The sequence below is a fragment of the Drosophila nasuta genome, chromosome 2L (assembly GCF_023558535.2).
Source record: "Drosophila nasuta strain 15112-1781.00 chromosome 2L, ASM2355853v1, whole genome shotgun sequence".
NCBI classification, from domain to species: Eukaryota; Metazoa; Arthropoda; class Insecta; order Diptera; family Drosophilidae; genus Drosophila; species Drosophila nasuta.
In genome coordinates this window covers 17,125,891-17,143,994 of record NC_083455.1, presented here as the reverse complement: position 1 = coordinate 17,143,994, position 18,104 = coordinate 17,125,891, and the positions used below count along the sequence as shown (strand labels likewise).

Genomic DNA, 18,104 nt, shown 5'->3' with positions numbered 1-18,104 from the left:
GACAACAACAACAATAACAAATAATCAGAGCAACAACAAAGCTGGCAGCTCTTAAACGCACAACACTGTAGACACATTGACCCAATGAGAATGGCTATTGAAGCTCATTGGGGAAGCACGTTGCACAATGCGCGCATCATAATTATTATTTCATAATCGGGTAACACTTCATTTATGGTGACAAAAGCCTGCAGATGTGCAAAAGCCACGCCCCGTCTGCCTGGGGAGTTAGGAGGGAATCTCTGGCCAGGCCTGCAATAATAAATAGTCCAAAAATGGCGAGCAATAACAATAACAATATGCGGGAAATTTAAGTTGAAATTAATGAATAATTAAGCTGCGTTGGGGCATGTTTGGCATGTTGTCTGAGCGGAAGTGCAACATTTGCATAACTAACACAATGAACTACATACGAACTGCGTCGAGTTGAATGAATATGAGTTTGAAGTTAGAGTGCGAGTGCGAGTGTGAGTGTGTTGGGCATTAGATATGCAAATTCTTCTTCAATTGGGGAAATATAACGGCAATTCCTTTGTTAATTAATCAATCAATCAACGTCCAAAAGTTGACAATGCCAACGATAATAACGACGGCAATCATAATGATCACAATCTGAATGACGCTCCACTCGACACAGTGCGGAAACAAGCTGTCCAAATGTCTTTCACAACTCTGTTCACAATCTCCCGAACTACTACAAACTGCACCTTGTTGCATGCTAATGTCATTATTTCAAAGTTCAAAATGCTTTGAGTCGAGGAATCATCATCAACATCGACATTGTCATAGTCATCATCATGATCATCATCATCATCATCATCATCGATGCCAACGCCACGCATCGGCTTAGCTATTAACATCAAATTCTGACTAAACCCGTTCAGCACAGTTCACTTTCGCCTCCTCACCTCCTCCATCACAAAAGGCTTCTACATGAATGCCGCATGAATGGCGCTGCAACTGCAACTGCCACCAGCTCGGTTGACTGCCGCCGACTGCTTTTGATGCAACGCATCAAAGTCGTGTGCACTTTCTGTGTAATTCATATTCAAAGTGCGCTGCGACATTGCAGCACTCGGGGTCGGGTTAGTGTAGGCGTCTGCTCTGCCCCTCCCTCCTCGTCCCTCTATCGGCACGCATTTAAGTGGCGACCACTGGGCAGCGTGTGCCTCTCGCTGTGTGGCATGTTGTATTCTCGGCTTACTTCATTGTGAGTCTATGTGAATGTATACGTGTATGTGTGCCGTTGTAGTTGTCGTTGACTGTGGCTACGGCTGGCGTGGCAATTGCGACTCGCTAGGCCGCTTTGTATTTAAAACACTCTAAACAAGTCCACGCTCAATGCACTGCGAGAATTGTGGTACATCGATTGCGAATTGTGAAAAAGAACAATTCGATATACGTTTGTATGTTACTTATATAAGGGTTTAACAATAATGTAGACTACAAGAAACTATCAATTTTAAAGAGAAACATTGTATTAAGAGACCCACAACCCATTTTTTTATGAAAGCAAAACAGTCCGGTATTTATTGAAAAATATACTAAATTAATTAACCGCAAAAATAATAAAAAAAATACTAGAAATCAGAAAGAATATTAATTTAAAAGAAATTTAATTTAAAACGGAAACCAAGCGAAGGAAAAAATCAAATTCAGTTGTATTATTCTTTACTATATCTAAAATATAAGAGCAAAATAGCAAATTTATCATGAAATAATTGAATATAAACATGAAATCAAACTTGTCGCCACCTTTATTTTTCATAGAAAATTCAATAAGCATAAGCAAAACGCCATTTAATGTGCATATTTAACACAATATTTAATTAAACATCACCAAAACAACAAACACTAAAGAATCAAAACTTAATTCATAAAAACTGCTGTTGTTTTCTTTTTTTTTCAAAGAACTATGACATTTTATAAAATCGTTTTCCATATAAATAGCATTTAAAGCGTATCCATTACCACAACCCCATTAATGGAGTTAATTTCTCCAAGTACACTCGCCAACCAATTCATTGACTTGCGACAAAAACCAATTGAAATAAAAAACCATTGGTGAAAAACAAATAAGAAACCAATCGACGTTGTCTATAGCACTTCCGTTAGTTGGAAAAGCGAGTTTCTTGCTACGCGTATTTTTAATAATTCCAGTTCTTCTTAGCTACTATTATATACTATACCATATACTCGGTAGCTGATAGATGGCGATTCGGTTTTGGACACGCGCAGCGGCCACTTGTCTCGCCGTAACTGTTTGAATTATGTTGTGGAGAAATGACAAAGTGACCGGAAGATGATACTATAATAAAACAAACACAACAACCTCCTCGTTGGGGCGGCCCATGTTTGTCTAGGAAATAACAGAGTTACAAGTACTCAAACTCATACTCATAGTTGAACTCGTGCTTGTGCTTGTGCTTGTAGTTGTAGTTGTAGTTGAACTCTTTGGACTGGCAATGAACTGAAGGGCAGCAAACTGGACAATGTTTTATATGCTGTACGCTGTGCGTTTTCTATTTTGGTTTTGTATTTCTTTTCTATTTTTTAGCCATTTATTTACAAATGAACAATATTTATGGCCTCTTTTTGAACTCGAACTACGTTTCGAACACTGCTGTGGGTTCCTCTCGACTCTGCTAGCCAACTTCCGTTCTACGAATAACTAGAAACTGTCTCCTTTCCTATACTTTTTTTTTTTGTTACTTGTTTTGGCTTCATAATTTCGTGGTTTTATTTTCGTTTCCTATGCATGCGGCATATGAAAACTTCCCCCCAAAAATACATTTTTGGTACTTGAACAACGATTCCATTAATATTTATGCTCCAAGTATGGTTTACAATGGCTATTTTGGCACAAGTTCTATGCTCCAATCTTCAGCGAAATAATTATAATGTGCCGACAATTATAAGTGAGTTGACAAAATTGCTAAATAAATTAATGATGTAGCTCACGTTGTGCATAGATAAAATCTGAGGTGTGATTATAAAAGCAAAGCCGTGTTTTATTATGTTGCCGACAGTTTTCAATGGAAATTTACTGCTGAAAAAGAATTTGCCTCTACATAGAATGAGTTTGCTTAGTTCTTAATCTGTATCATCTGTGGCATAAAACACTATACTTTACTATGCGCTAATAACAGCTTATTAAGTTTGCAAACGATTTCGATTAATCGGCAGCTCTACTAGAACACTGCGTATAATTAGAGTTGTCTTGGGAAAAATTTATTGCGACCAATTGAGGAGAACGTCAAACTGGAGCACTAAATGCCGGCCACTTAAGAGATCATAACTTTGCGCATGATAAATCGAACTGGAATCGCCTACAGATACACAAGAAGTTGCATCTGTTATGCAAAACAGAGCACATAACAATATAACTGCGATGAACAAAGTAAGTAAGAACCTGAAACCAATGCCAAGAAGCAGCTGCTGAATTAGTTTCGCTCCTCAGTCTCAGCCTCAGTCTCTGTCCGTCCCTCTGATGTCGGAGCAATCAGCGCTACCGGGCATGGAAAGTTAACGCACACCCAAAAACCGGATTCGGTTTCAATTGGCGCTGGCACTTGGCGCGCTCAACTCTTTGCCAGGATGGACTGCGGCGGATGTCAGCCAAAGCAAGAAAAAGCCTCGCCTGCTGAGCTGTGGCACATCTTGTGCTTGCCACCTCGGTGCGCTTGGGTGCCTGAAGTGTGAGCGAGTGAGAGGCAGCGCATTCAAGTTGAAATTGCCGCAATTGCGTGTCGACCACAATCTTAACCAGCGGTAGCAAAAGTTCTGACTGACTGCTTGCCAAGCGTCTTGGGCTGTTGCTCCTCTCTGCTACTACATTCTATATACATATATATGTATACATATTGTGTATCCCTTATGGCCTGTTCTGCTTCTCCTTAGGTCTGTCGGGGCTGTCTGTTTCCTTTTGTTTTAATGAATAACTTGAAACACCTGCTCGCTGCCTCGTTGCCTCGTTGAGATCTTTTCCCGCTGTCTGTGGCCTGGACATGTTACTCAAGTTGAACGCCACGTATGTGTCCTATCTTTATACCAGAGCTCTTTACTCTCCGCATTGTTCTTAATACACTACATTAGCTGCTGTTTGTTTGGTGTTTCAGCAAAGTTTGCCACACACAGGTTGTCTCAGATTTATTTAAAGTTAGTGTATTGGCTTGTGTCTTTGTTTGCTGTTTACATAAGTCAACTGATATGTTTGACAAGTTCGAGTCAGCTTTGTCTGCATTTGATGCTTTAATTATGGAGTTTGTTTACTGCTTCCCCAAAAGCAAACACGTCGAGTCAATAAATAAGCTCTTCAAATGTCGTTAAGCGTAAATCAGTGACACAATCCCTGCAACTAACTAACGCAGTGCGCCTTATAATTCCCATTCATTAAAAGCCTGAACACCTGCAACCCTGACACTGAAACCGGCTACAAGAGCATTTTTATTCATTCATTCCTTGCCCACTTGACTGGCTGTCTGCCCTATCATTGGCTCATCAGGCAGACAACCCTCGACTCCAATTGACTGCAACAATGCATAACGAGTTAAGTGTAATAAAGAAGAAATAAGAAAGTTACAGTTTAGCGTCCTCGACTTTGAGATACTCGCATTAATATAATATAAATACGAATTAATATATTATAAATACTAAAATATACGGAAGGTTACATTTGGTATATAAGTATACTAATATACTATTACAATATTTAAAGTATATCACGGTATACAAAAAATACCAAATTGATTCTAGCTTTACTACTAAGCTTCCGGAGTGGGGGCCTTCAATAGCTCTTATAGATCTACGTGTTCATAAGTAAAGACAGACAGACATACAGACATAGGGAAAAACCAATCTGACTATATCTCTCAGCTGTCGACGCTGATCAAGAATATATACTGTATGGGGTCGGAGATAACTTCTTTTCCATATTACATACACTTCTTGTAAAGACGAAGTTATCATACCCTTCTACCCTATAGGTAGCGGGTATAAAAATACGCAACGTCATCGCAAATGAGATAAAACAAAAAGAGAGTAAAGGAAAAGGAAAGGGAAAGCGGCACATCCTTGAAATGACTTGCACATATGCGTGATGAGCTGGTGATTGCCTTTTTGATGTAAAAAAAAGGACACCCAAGAAAACCTACTCATTCCATCGCAGTCTGCAGATTGCAACTGCCGGTGAGTGCGAATAAATGAAAAGCCAAAGAGGACTCAACAGCGATGTATGCTGGCCAAGACATTCGATTACTTGCGCACCTCGCCTTGAATCCAATTGAGATTTCAGCGAGTGCACTTAAAGCGAAACCTGAGAAAAGAAGCCAAACCATTGCAAATAATTGCAGAGCGCGCACAATCGCATTCACACTCACACAATCATTGTGGCACTTGCAGGTGGTGCGGTGGGGTGGTGTGGCAAGTACACAAGACGTTGCATGACAATTAAAGAGGTGTGCAACAAATTTAATGTCGGAAATCAAAGCAATTTCACTTAGTCGTGCTAGTTGATGGTACCAACAACAATTACAGAAAAGCACAACATTGCACTCTCTTCCTGCTGCCAAAAGTAAGTATAAACTGCTCGTTGTCAACTCATTGTCAACTCTCGGTCGCTGGCAACTTTTGCGGCAAATAATTTTCTTTTGCTGCATCCTCTCACACTTGCGTTCTTTTAATTTTTTTTTGGTTTTCTTTTTTTCTTTTGTATTTTTTGCTTACTACTGCAGACATTTTTAATAAGTTGCCTGGCAGCCGTTGCACGTCGTTGACGTCGTCGTCGCCGTCGTTGCCGTCGTTGTCGTTGCCGTTGTTGCAACAAAAGCAAACATTGCAGCTGCCAAGTTGAAAATGAAATTCGTGGCACGAATAGATTTTCAAACATATGAGCAAAAGAGGAAACAGACAACACGCAGAGACACAGAGAGAGAGAGAGATAGACAGACAGACAGTCCAATCGAGAGGCACAAGCAGAAAAGCACAAAGCACGTCGACTATGACAGAAATTCGAAAATGAAGCAATTTACTTGTATATTTGATACTGCCGGTCGGGGACAGTTTTCATACATAGTTATGCTGCATGCGATGGGAACCCCAGCTTGAAGCATGCAACTTGCAGCAACTGGTCAAGCGGCAGCTCCAGCTTATTAAGCGACTTCCCTTCTTATTTCCTTCTTGCCATCTTGCAGTTGATAATTAAGCGCGCATTTCTGGACACATTTTACGAATTGCTTACCTACTTAATTACAACTTTTTTGTTTTCATATACTATAAAAAACACCAACTGAAAGAGTTGTTAATTTTGCCTTGCACTTGCGCAAAAGTTCTGACTATTACTTTTTTTAATTGCAGTTGCGACTTTCAGTGGGAAAACTCAGCGCGCACAATAGAATAATAATTGTTTCTAGAGGAAAGCGCGACTCCATAATAATCAAAGTACTTTCATTTTGTTTGCCAAAAGATCTAAATATTTGAATTTCTAAAGTTGTATTTAATTTACACTGCTTTATTTTCAATGTTAGTTAAGCAAACTAAAACTTTCGATTTCATTTGTTTTGCAAATCAATTATTAACAGTCATTTTGAGAAATAATCAAACTTGATTAAATAAATATTAATTACACAAACACCATTCGTATTTGTTTTGGAATTTGAAATCTCCGCTAAAGCTGAACTTTCAATTTCATTTGTTTTGCGATTTAATTATTAACTGTCACCTTAAGGGCTTTCGTTTTTGTTTACTTTGTAATATGTAAAGAGCACTTGAGTGCTTATGAACTCACATGTGCTCATAGCAATTATTTTAAAGGAACGCAACCCTTCCAATTAACGCGTCACATAATGAAGGTTATAAAGACCCATATTCTGGGTTAAAGTTCTTCGTTTCATTTTCCACTTTCAGCAATGGCGCTAAAGCACAGGAAACCTATAAAGAAAATACCGAAAAACTAAAGGCAAAGTGCCAGTTACAGAAGAAAAACCTCCAAAGTGAGAGCCCCCAAATAGAGCACGAGAGTCAGGTCGAGCCTAGGCGGTAATATGGCTGCCAGCTGGCGTAATGGCGTTGTGTCCCCATCCGCCGAAAGAGATGGCACAAATAATGAAAGTAACGCGCTAATACTACGTGCAAAATGGTGTTCAACAGACGCCGCGCTTCTGCTACTGCATATTCGCACGCTGCGTATACGTAACGTTGTCAAAGACAACGCGCCGAAGCCCAGGCCGAAGCTCAGGCCTTATGCAATGCAATTTCCATTTACATAAATTCGGGTGTGTGTGTGTATGTCCCAAAAAGTAAACCAGCTAAAGAACTTTTACCTTGTTGTCTTCTATGTCAATTTGCAGGAAAATTACCTTTTTGTTAATAGTTGCGGACGCGTGGGAGGCAAACATTAAAAGTAATTCACAGCGAAACATAGCAACAACTATAGCAGAGCAGAACAGTGTAGCAAAGCAGCTAGCAACTAGCACTTACATTAAAACAACAGTAAATGCTTATTTAACTAATTTTGCAGCATGTATGCAAATATTTAGAATGCAACAGCTGCATAAGTGCGAGAGTAGATTAAAAATATTAAAAAGAAAAGCACAAATTAAAAAAAAAGGTTTATATATTATTTTAAGGAACATTATTTCTGTCTACGTTAAAAAACTTTTTGAGTAAAATATTTAATTTGCAATATAAATTAATATACTTGTCAAAGAAAATGTTCAACAAAAAATGGTGTAATCCAAATTACTAAATAATATTAGTTCTTAATTTTTAATAAATTATCTTTACTAATTTGCACTCTCACATTTTTACATAATTTCTCTGGCTACCCTCGCCGAAAGGCAGTCGGCGGTAAATAGGCAAGTGGCAAAGGCTCTTTCAGACTGTGCTTGTTTTGTTTGCTCGTTGTTAGTTACTCCCCTCGCTGCAAGTTTTTGCCACTTGTGACGAAAGCCACAAAACCGCGTGTCGGGTGTTTTGCACGTGAAACGTTGGGACAGACAGTGAGACAACTTTACAAATTAATGCCGCATGCTTAAGCGTCAAATGAACCCACAGACTCCAAACGACTTTCATCAGCAGCACTATCTACTATACATACATGAGTATACTATATACAGGTATCCAGGAGCTAAATGCTTTGATTTCACACCCAATTTTAAGCTGATTAACACAAACACCCTCCCACATATACACACACACACACACTTCACACACTCTTTATTCACTTTGAGTTGGTGTCTAATTAGCATTGTTTGCTCGGCACACTTTAATAGGCATCACGTTGACATTGCACTTCACTTGGCACCCTCATGTTTTTTTATTGGCGTGAAATATCGCACTTGTATAAATCACAACAACACACACACAAAAAAGGGCCAGGCAAAGTAAAGTGCCTGCAATGTCCATGTAAGCATGTGATCCAATTAATTAATGCTTGAAGAGAAATATTTTCTGAAGGCATTTAAATGAACAAAAAGAAAACGAAATGAGCACATCAGCAATGGCGACTTATCAATACGCTCAATGCGTTCAAATCAAAAGAAAAGTGACTTTTATACAAGCAGTATTCGTTGGGCTTTAACTGAAATGCCTGAACTGAAGTGCCTACGCTCTGCGTTCTGTGTACCACACTGCGTATGCGTTTGCGTTTGCCTCAATGTCGTTCCTTTTGTAAATAACTGAAGCTCATTAAATGCCGTCACTTGACACATTTAATTAACAGACACGAACAACTTATAATTGCCACACACACACACACACACACACTCGCAGCTGTGACTCTTGCAACAAGGTAATTGTTTTCACTGCGCTGAACTGGACGCTGCTGGCTTGAGTAACTGACGGACTGAATGACTGACTGACTGACTGACTGTCTGATTGGTCCTGACTGCCTGCCTGGTTGCCTTGGCCGCTGCGTGTGAAAATAAATATTCTGCAGCCTCACGTATTAATTACAAGAACACGCAAAAAGCCCTGATTTAATGGCCAATCGAACCATTTAAAATATTCTTAATAAGTGAATGGAATTGGACGAACTTAAGCGCAGCGAAATCCTTAAGCCATCCTTTTTCAATGGCAATTTAATAACTTCTTTAATACATTAAACATATTATTTATTAAAATGTATTACTTTTTACACCCGCAACCCAAAAAGTTGAAGGGTATTATAGCTGGAGGAAATGTGTGTAACAGGAAGAAGGTACGATAAAGTATATACATATATATGTATACTCTTGATCAGTGTCAACCGCCGTATATCTATATATATGCGTCTGTCTGTCTGTCCGTCTGTCCATTTGGTATTTTGTACTCTATGGTATATTTTGTATACAGTATAATATCGGTATAATTTAGTATTTTTGCAGAATTGATATACCAAATATAGTCTTCGGTATAATTTAGTATTTTGTGGTATATTTTCGGTATATTTGTAGAATGTAAATTTATTCAAAATGGGTAGAGGGTATATCGAGCACACTCTACTGTAGTTTTCTTACTTGCGTTTTTTGTAACTCTAAAGAAAATAGCTTAAAAATTTATGACCGAAAACGTGTTTAATTATTTCAGCTGAGTATCTAAACTTTCTTGAGCCGTTTGCACTTGGAACGTCAATTAAAAGCACTAATCAAGCTATTGCTATTTATAGTCATGCCGAATTTATCCGCAAGGCTGAGTCTGCAACCATAATTCTGGGTCAAGGCTCGCAACAACTGACAACAACTACAACACAGAACTTAGAGCACAGCGGGCGGCGATGAATATTGTCTGACTGAGACACAACGATGGTGAGTTGCGACACAGGCTGTGCACTTCTACCAAAAAAGAACCCAGAAAAGTGCAAATGAAAATGAAACTATGTAAAATGCTTTGAAACAAGGCCAAAAACAAGACTCACATGTGTGCATTAAAGCCTGGGCCAAAAATATAAATGGCAGTGAGTCCGAAGAGAGAAATAATATATTTATTAAAAATTGTTTGTTTCGTGCGCTTCACTGCACACACTGGCTGGCTTCAACAAACTGGCAAAGCACTCGGCCATTATTATTTATTGTTAGCCAGCATTCGCATTCCTTGTTGGCCGCATTGTTTGTATTTTCGGGGTATGCCCGTGAGGACAATGCATAGACCAAATTCTTAGCAACGGGCGTCTTTGGCTGTGGCTTCGAAATTTAATTAAGCACATTTGTCGTCGCACCATTAAAAACATTGCGTATTTACTTTAATAAATTTTAATTAAGTCACAATTAGTGCAACTGCATTGATTAAAGCAGCCGCTAATGAGAGGCCTCCACTGTGTGCGCGAATCTATGTGTGTGAGAGAGGTCAAGTGTTAAAAGGACCGCAATCAAATTGCCCAGCAGCGGTGCAATTGCCGCACACTCCGCGTTCATTGCAATGCAAACGGCGTTTGAGACATTCGAGCTGATTGCCAACAGACATCGTCACGGGTGGCAAATTTCGACACTCGACTCACACCCGTACTTTTAAGAGTGCGAGTGCTACTCGTGCACTCGCAAAACGAGTGAGAGATACACACTTATTCAAAATCATGCGAGTGCTGCGAGTATGAGTCATTGTCATACTCGAGCCTTTCTTGCACTCGCCTATTCGGCACCCGATCATTTTAGGCACTCGGCTTGTACACACTTGTGTCTCGCGGGTGGTTGTTCTTCGTGCAACCGATCATTTTAGACACTCTTGACGAAATGCTCTGACACTCGCGAGTGTTTTGCTCAGACACTCGCGAGTGTTTGATCAGACACTCGCGAGTGTCTGAGCAAATAGTCGGGTGTTTTTCCCCCACCCCTATTGATGCTTGTGTGTCGCGGCTTGCGGGTAGATTTTATGACTTTTGACTTCTTTGAATGATTTTTGGGTGTTTTTTTACTTTGACAAATGGTCAAATAAAATATCAGGTGGTTTTTCCTGAAATTTATGGAAATTGCACAAATTTGCAAAATACCCTTTTGTAATTATATAGGCATTTACAATAGTGTTATAAACAGTTAATAAAATTTCTGATTTTCCGGTTATTGATGAATATAAAAAACCCAAAAACTCATAAAACAGGTAAAATTTCACTTTACAAACACCGGATTTTCCACATTTCCTATTGAATTATAATATTCATTAGGTATGAATGGGCGTTACATTTTGTCGGGTCAGGTCAGGTTGGTAAATTTAATTGTTAAACCTTTTGGAATTTTTTGAAATTCTTTACCTAAAACAAAAAAATCATAAAAATAACAAGAACAATACAAAAAGCCGACGGCATTTCTTGCATCTCAATACACATACACACAAACGTACATATGTATGTACATACATACAATCATGCCGGTCCACCCATAACCACCGGCACCGGCTTTACCCGAGTGCATAGAATCACCGATCGCAAATTGCCGAGTATGCCTCGGCACTCGCACTCGCGAGTGTAAGGCTCGCGAGTGTAAGGCTCGCGAGTGGCGGGTATGCCTCGGCACTCGCACTCGCGAGTGTAAGGCTCGCGAGTGGCGAGTGTGCCTCGGCACTCGCACTCGCGAGTGTAAGGCTCGCGATACACTTATTGCTCATGAGTATAAGGCTCGCGAGTGTGTGTATTTTTGGCCACTCGCACTCGCGAGTGTAAGGGTACCGAAAAGGCACATGAGTAACGGGTGCACCCGTTGAGTGTGTATACCCGTGCCGTTCTCTGATTGCCAACCAGAGAGAGAGAGGGAGGGGAACGATGCACAGCTAAAACTAATTAAAATCTCAGTGGTAGAGGAAATTGATGATAATACATAGAAACCAAATACGCACAAAAGTAAGCAACACGTTTCGTGCCCGCAACTGTTTATTCAATGTGACCAGTTGGCAATAATTAGCATGCGGTTGCGTTTATGTTTGAACGCTCAACAAATCGCAGCTGTGTGCCACAAAAACTCCTTTTAACTTGATTGACTTTTTGACGCGCGTGCTGGAAAACAAATATATACAAAAGATTGGAAAGATTGGATGCTTCACGAAATCATGTCCGCCATCAATTCAATAAACATATTGTTCAGCGCCCTTCTCTCGCTCTCTCTCTCTCACTCTCTCTTTCGCTCTGTGTGTGGCCCCATGTCAATGCCAATTTCCCTTTTATGCACAACTTAACAGAGCTTATTGCTTTTTACTCTTCATTGCGCATAAATTTAGCATATACAATACGCATGATATGCTGCCTAAGGCCAACCACTTTTATGCGCTTTTCCCTCTGTATGGGAGTGTGTGTGTGTGAAAGTCCCGAAGCTTCTCTTCAATATGTGCAGTCAATCGTGTACGTTGTATGTGTGTGTGTGTGTGTGTGTGTGTGGAGCATCGCGCACAGATGTGCCCTGAAGGCATCCCCAGCGAAGGCAGCGTAGAAGATGCTGCGAGTCTCATTAGAGCATAGAGCTGAGTTGCACTGCAGGTAATCTGCATACAAAGCACAGCGAGCACCGAGCTCAGTCCTGAGTGCTCAGTGCATTGCATACCTTTAGGCGAGGGCGCACGTATTGCCGCTAAAAGAAGATATGGCCATAATAGCGGGAAAAACTAACTGCATTTAAGGCGAACAAAATGAGCACCACGTAGCACTAAGCATGAAATTATGCATGTGTGCAGTTACCGTTCCCATTCTCCCCCTCTTCCTACCCCTCTCCCTTTTCCACTTCTCATCTTTTTTGTTGCCACTGTTGCACTGCGGCAGTGTGGCAAACTGAAAAACAGCGAAAACGGAAATAATTCAAGTGCAATGCAAATCATGACACGGCCACGCTCAGGTAATTGTGTGTTTACCAACGTCGAGCAGGAAGTCAGAGCAAAAGACCGACTGAACAGAATAAATGCACAGCAAAAAAAAACGAAAAAAAAACCATTGCCGGAAATGAGCAAACACATTTGGGGCATAAGTGTGTCCAGAGTTAAATCAAGTTTGTGTGGCTGACCAACTGCACTTATTAAGCAACCAAAATTGAAGGTTGAAAGTGCACAAACAGCAATTGCGAAAGCAGTTTGTGAGCAGCAAAATATGCTAAAGAGACAGAACTGTTAAATAAATCATAAGTGGACAACGCTTGATCATCTATAATACCATTTGTCAAGCAGTTATCGAACAATTGGTTAATGAACCACAAAAATGTTGGCAAACATTCGTTTTGTTGCACTCATTTATTAAGCCATAAGTCAGACTGAGATACAAACAGTCAGGTTAATGATAACCAATAATCTTATTAATAGTAGTTGCCCGTTTACAGTCATTTAAACCGCAATGGTATAACGAATCATTTATTAAAATTTGATTGGTTGCGTGTTGCTGGCACTTGATTGGCTTTATGCATAAAAATGTAAGTCACTCTTCAAATATTTGCCATTTATTTCAGTTTTATTTGTATTTTTTTTTGGCTGATGCAACCTGACGTTTCCATCCTGTGGCAGTGTACTTATCGAAAATGCTGCAAGCAAAACTTCGCTCAATTCAATTCAATTCAAATTGAAGAGAGCTGCAGAGCACTATGCACTGTGAAGACAGCGAAGAGCGCTCTGTGAGTTTGCCACCATTTATTTGAAATAAATAAATAGACAGACAGAAAGCAGATAGTGAAATAAGTATAAACAAACCAAACAGACAAACAAACACAACTTTTTTACTCTGCTGCACCCTCCAGTCAACATAAAAATGCTTTAAAATGGAAACGAGGGAAAGTAAACCTGCCAAAGAAAATCGAAAAATGTAAATGCATCACATTGCCACAGCCAAAACATTTATCAAATTTTGCGTTTGATTTCATTTAAAGCAAAAGCGAAATGTGTTAGTGGAATGGCCACAATAAGATAAAACAGCATCCAAGGACTTGACCAACTTCAACTTTCATTGCAAAACGTATAAAAAAGCGAAAAGAAAAGAGAAATGATATGTTGAAAAGGATAGCAGAAAAAACCGAGTAGTAAAAATCGTATTACGATGTATGGTAAATGTTTGATGGGTTTGGTTTGGGTCACTTTGCAAGTCACTTCGTTAAGTAGATTTGAATAACAGCTTTTGGCTTTTTTCTCATGAAACTCAGAGACACGAGATTTCTGCCAACAGATGTGTGTACAAAATGGAATTACTTATTCGTATTTGAGAGCAGGTTAAGGTAAGTGTGCTTAGGATCAATTATGCTTTGAAATGAATGTTCCATTTCAAGCTTTAAACAGTTGTTCGCATATCATTTACACAGTCTCGACAATTCTTTTGTCAACTTTCACTTTTTATGGCATTTAATTTCCTCTTTGTGCTCATCATTTACAATAATGCCGACAACGAACAAAATTAACATAAATTTGCTATTTTCCAGCAGTTTAGCGAGGGGCCTATAAAGGTTGGCCCTTGAAAGAAAAGCAAATAAAAATGCGACACACAAAACAAACGAATGAATGAAATGCAAAGAAATGTATTTAGACTAAAGCATATCCTATAAAAACAATTGCTTAGATTATAGTTAGTTGCTGTTTGCAATTTAATTTCCTAAGAATATTTAAATTATACTTTTAATATATTTTAACTTATGAAATTATTCTGCGATTAAGAGAATTGAATACCCTTGTTTGTCACACACTGTAGAGTATATAAAGCGTGGAAAACAAAAATAAATATGCTAAAGCTTTTCTTCGTCAGCTGTCTACGATTTGGTGGCAACTTAAGACTTTGTTTTCAACAGCTACAGCATTGAGATTTATGCTCTATGATTAAATGACTTAAATCACGTTTATATTGAATTTGATTTTCATGTTTTGCAATCAAAGACCAACATTAAAGTTGACAGCACAAGGAGTTTAACAGCAACACCTTCAATTCAATTTATCAACACCTTCAATCACAATGAATCAACTCAGCCATGCAAAAGATGCTTAGCTTCTATCAATGAATGTCCTTTGTCATTTGAATACATAGATCAACTGCAGCAGACATTAAAGTAGATTTATTACAAAATAAGTATTTATTAAATACAAATTACAATTGTCAGAAATATAACACTTTTGCTAACAATAGTAAAAGCATACGGTAAGTAGAAAGCATGTCTACAAGTGGGGAGAACACTTGCTGTTCAATAAATTTACCAGCCAAACACCCACAAAATTGTGTAGGACATCAACAGCTTTGCTTTATAACAAACATTCTCGGTTCTGCAATGCAGCTAACAAAATTAACCACAGGGACTTGTAGAGCATAGCTGAATATTTAAAAGGCTTTGTTTAATACACTTTCTGAAAATTTTCTAATATTATTTATTTTCTACTTATTCGTATAAATAATTTTTAGCTCTTAGTCAAGCTCATAATTCATTTATCAATTTCTGCAAACAATTTCCCAAAAATAATCGTTATTTTTATTTAATTGTTTAGAATATTTAATCATCTCTATTCCTAAAACACATTATTATAAAATTCATTAAATTCAATACCTCCATTATTTTCATCAATAAATCTAAAACAATCTACAAAATCGACCACAAAATTGTGATATCCAACCAAAGGTTATAGACAAGTGTAGAACAAAAGCAAGTGGATACATAATACATAACATATATGTACACTAACATTCTATATTTATGATATGCTTGCAGAACTTATATGTAACTACAATTTAGGTAGCAGCAGACAGCCTGGCACCCAAAAAATTGAACCTCCCTCGTTGGCACTACGAATAATCTTTATGTCTGTCTGCAACTGTTTGTGCTGACAGCTGCTTTGGTTTCAGGCTGAGACCAGGGGATTGGAATTGGGATGATGTTGTAGTTGGGTTATGTTTATGGTTAGTTTGGACCTTTTTTTTATATTTTACTGCCCGCTGCAGTGTGAAAATTGCAGAGGATTGCATGTGTTAGTTTTCAAAATATTTATATCCATAATATTTTTTGTTGCTGTCATTGAGTGTAAGTGTGTGTGTGAGTGGGAGTGTATGAGATGTATGTGTGTGTATCTGTTTACTGGCTTTTGTGGGGTTATACACAAATGATGTGTGTGGAGTGTTGTTGGCTGAGTGACGGCACCGCCTGTAACTGGCAGCAGCAGTTAGATTATAATAGATTGCAACAGTTGAGAGACTCGATGTGTTTCACACACACACACACACAAATGCATGAATTATCCAAGGAAAATGGTTCAGCTTATTGTAAAACTGTTGACACATTCTATAGAAGTGCATATATGGTGTTAAATGATTTAACAATTGCATCAACAAACAAGTGATAAACCATCAGATAAATTCATTACAAACTTTCTGTCTTTACACATAATTTAAGCGATACTTTTCAGCAACTTTTCGGTTTGCTGACAACTGACATTTCATTTGGCAATAACCGTTCAATCATTGCTGCTAATCAACTGTACAAAAGAGTGCAGCAAATGGAAGACAGTCGTCGTTTCCAGGGCGCTGCTATTCCCATAAAGCTACATAAATCACTTGCAAATGACACTGCTAAGGAGCCGCCACAGGCCACAGTTAGCATTCGCATAGAGAGAGCGAGAAAGAGAGAGAGAGAGAGGTAGACAGAAGCGTGGGCCCCATAATATGGCAGTGTAACTGCGACTCTCTGTCACACTCAATGTGAATGTGAATGTGAATGTGAATGCACAATTATAGCCGCTTCGCTAGCTCGTAAAGCAACAACAACAACAACAGCAACGACAACAAACCACATTTGGCTTGAGTTTACCATGTCGCAAATGATGACTTTGTCGTGGCAGCAGCAGCTTCCAGTTGCAGATCCAGCGACATCAATAAAATAAACACTGTCAATGCTGTTTCGACTGCTGGTTTGCTTGTGGAATAGAATGAATGAGCTAACGAATGGATGGATGGATGGCTGGTTGGATAAATGGATGTTTAGGATGCTGGCAGCAACCAAACAAGAAGAAGAAGAAGGAGCACAGAAAAGCTGCACAATTGAACTCGCGACATTTTGCTCGATGTTTGACGTTGTTGTCGTTGTCGTTTTCACTTCGACTTTTATCTATTGACATAATATTTTTTTATGTTTCAGTCGCCGCAGGCGGGTGTTGAGCTTCAGGTTTTATGCAGGCTCAGTCAGTCATTCAACCATTCAGCCAGCTAGTCAATAAGCACGGAACTGGGTGGATATCCTTACCCTAATGGCATTGTGTTGACGGCCTGCATAGATTTAGGAGCAGCATTCCGAATGAGAGCACAGACCATTACAAGTTACAGTACAGTAATAAATGGCAGCCAAAAAGAATACGATACGAGTTAGGGCTGCTAATTCTCAACACTTCACACTTCTATAAAGTTAACTATGCTCTATAAAAGGGAACAATTTAAATTATTTGCTCTACTGCACTTTAAAGCACATTTCTATGATAACAGTTAGTCTATGTTGCTAGTTTGGAAACAATTGCAATTTCTGTTGACTCCCCAAAACATTTCTTATTGACCCAACACCCTCCAGCTAGCTTGCAAGTGTTAAAATAAAGTATCCCCCACATATGAGCTCGTTGTTTATGGCTGAGTTTTTGTGAGGGGGAGGAGGCGAGGCGTTGACATTTATTGCTTGTTTAAAGCAAGCATAAAAAACGAAAACAAGTGGGCCAAGATAGTTCATTCATTATATTTACGATGCTAGCTCACAACTAGAATCGATTATTTTATGACTACATGTGCTATAAATTAGCCTTACTCAATACTCAATTGAAATGTAGGAAGAATGTAGTGAAATTCGTTCACCATTAACTAAACTTATAAAGGATATTCAAGTTACATTGTTCAGTTATCCAATTAACTTCAAACTCATGATATTTTGATTACACTACAACTGCTTGCTCATTGTTGCTCTTTAAGATGAATACGTGTATTTAAAATCTGCATAACAACTTCGTTATAATAATTCGGAGCAAGCAAACAAATGCAATTATACGAGTACGTTTTTCGTATCGTGAATTCTATTATTTTGCTCTTATTGTTGTATTTTTGTCTGATTTTTGTTATTCTCTGGGCTGCTCTGTGCCTTTTCATGCAAACAAAACTTTTGCAAATAAAGCAGTTTATTGTGCCGGTGGGATTTATAATCCACACAAGCGTTATAAGTGGCGCTCCAACCCGA

General features: G+C 38.8%; 1 long non-coding RNA gene across 1 annotated transcript; it reads right to left on the bottom strand.

Annotated features, from left to right (window-relative positions):
* Window positions 1-2,678: 2,678 nt before the first annotated feature.
* LOC132798242 (uncharacterized) lies at window positions 2,679-3,081 on the bottom strand. Its single transcript, XR_009633916.1, has 2 exons — window positions 2,962-3,081; window positions 2,679-2,881 (listed from the first exon to the last, which is right to left on the bottom strand). It is a non-coding gene; the product is annotated as an uncharacterized LOC132798242 (long non-coding RNA).
* Window positions 3,082-18,104: the final 15,023 nt, after the last annotated feature.